Here is a 2,183-nt window from a genome sequence, read left to right on the forward strand (position 1 = left end):
AACAAAAATTGCATTTGCATTTTATTTTACTGGCCAGTGTTTTAAAACCACCACATATAATATTTCTAACTTGTGGTTGTCATGGGGTAGGCGCTCCTTGAGGGTCTGGTACCACCTATTGAAAAAAAAAAAAAAAAATGAAAAAAGAAAATAAATAAAACATTGTAAAATGTTAATTCAATTGTGGATAGGACAACCCCATGGCTGGAACAAACATACTGTCAGGTCTGTGCTCACTCCTCGATGCAGCTGTCAAGAGGCAAAACAACATTACGAATTGCTGTTATTAATTTTTCTGGACCATCGTGTAGAAGATGTGATTCAAAGCTGAATTTGTCATCATTACTACAGTCTTAAGAGTCACAAGATCCTTTACAAGTCATTCTGATATTCCGAATTAATGTTCAAGAAACATGTATTATCACTATAAATGTTGAAAAATTGTACACAACTGTTTATCAGGATTATTTGATGAGTATTGAGTTCAAGAGAACATTTATCTGAAATATAAAGCTTTTGTAACTTTGATCACAGGAATAAATGACATTTTATACTATTTTTAAAATAAAAAATAGTTATTGAAATTAAAAATATTCACAATATTATTTTATTATTATTTATTTACTTTTTTTTTAAATGAGCAAAACAGACTTCTTTCAAAAACAATCAATTAGTACAGTTTCCAAACTTTTGACTGGTAGTGTTTATTGAGCTGTGTTGTCACTAAGGTGGACTGCGTTTAAAATAAGATGTGACTAAAGTTCTCACATACACTGGGGTGCCCTCTGGGATGGGGGCGTCCTCTGGGACTGCGGTGCCAGCGAAGAATTTGGGACAGGAGACAATACTGAATACACATTACAAACAAAAGGTGTGAAAAATACAAAGTTATTTAAGGCAGAAAATGTCACATTAATTGTTGAACACTGTAAGTGTACGATTAATTAAAAATCCTCTTTATGTGGATGAAATTAAACAAGAAAACAATACTATGCCTCTTTCGGTTGCCCCAGATGGCCTGGAGAACGTTTCATAAGTTCTCCGTCTGGCAGATGGCTGTTCGTTATGTGAACCTGAGAGACAAATTGCACGTTATTGCAAATTGCAAGTTATTTAAGGTCAGAAAGGTCACATTAATGAATGAATAACAGCATAACTGTACAATTACCAAAAAATAAATAAAAATCTTCTTTAGGTGTATGACATTAAACAAGAAAACAATACTATGCCTCTTTCGGCTGTCCACGATGGCCTGCAGAACGATTCCTGATTTCTCTGTCTGGAAGATGGCTGTTCATTATGCGACCCTGCGAGACAAATTACACCTTGCATGTAATTTCATTAAGTACAATAAACATGCACATGCAAAATGTGTTTAAAAAAAAAAAAAAAGTACATAGTTGTCTAAAATATTAAAATAAATCACTTTTTAAAATCAATTTTTTTGGATATTATGTTGATATTCAGGCAAAACCCGGACTCATGGAATACATTTTTACCTCTAAATGAGAATGACATATTAAAGGCAAAAGTGACATTTTTTTGTGTGCTATCACCTGTTTTAACAAAATACACTGAAATAATTTATGTAAATTTTTGAGTTTCACATCTTTTGGTACTCAGAGGACATGATTAGCAATTCTAAAATTACAAAATATTTTAAAGCAGTTACTGAAAACAAACATGTTCGAATCCAGCTAAACATTTCAATCTCTTTCAGATAATTTACTTTCTGAAAGAAACTCTCAAAAGGCTACATTAATAATTTACAGTAATAACTATGACTGTATCATTAAATATACTTTATACTATGGTGTACCATGTATAAATTCAAAGTAATTTTTAGCCTAACGTTAGCTACTTGGGTAAAGTTGGTTTTATATTCGCACATTCGGACTTCTGATAAATTCAGACTTTCCAATAAATGTGCAATAAATTAATGTTTGCGAATTTTAAGCAGCGACATGATATTGACAACCAACAATTATCAACTTACAACATTTTTCACAGTCGATCAAAATAGGCAAGTATTGTTTTAATGGCATATTTACTTGTGAATGTCCACTGAATGTCCAATGTAGTGTGATTAACAAGGCTATTGAATACGGATGTCCAGGGGCGTAGGAACCACTTTGACATTGGGGGGGACATTTTGGCCATTATGAATCAACGTCCATCTCGCC

The 2,183-nt window shown here is 32.7% G+C and overlaps 1 long non-coding RNA gene across 1 annotated transcript; it reads right to left on the minus strand.

Moving 5' to 3' along the window:
- Window positions 1-222: 222 nt before the first annotated feature.
- Window positions 223-1,306, minus strand: LOC137009329 (uncharacterized). The gene is made up of 4 exons (XR_010892870.1): window positions 1,230-1,306; window positions 996-1,073; window positions 773-847; window positions 223-249 (listed from the first exon to the last, which is right to left on the minus strand). It is a non-coding gene; the product is annotated as an uncharacterized lncRNA (long non-coding RNA).
- Between the last annotated feature and the right edge of the window lie 877 nt (window positions 1,307-2,183).

This window comes from Chanodichthys erythropterus, chromosome 3 (genome assembly GCF_024489055.1).
Source record: "Chanodichthys erythropterus isolate Z2021 chromosome 3, ASM2448905v1, whole genome shotgun sequence".
NCBI lineage: Eukaryota > Metazoa > Chordata > Actinopteri > Cypriniformes > Xenocyprididae > Chanodichthys > Chanodichthys erythropterus.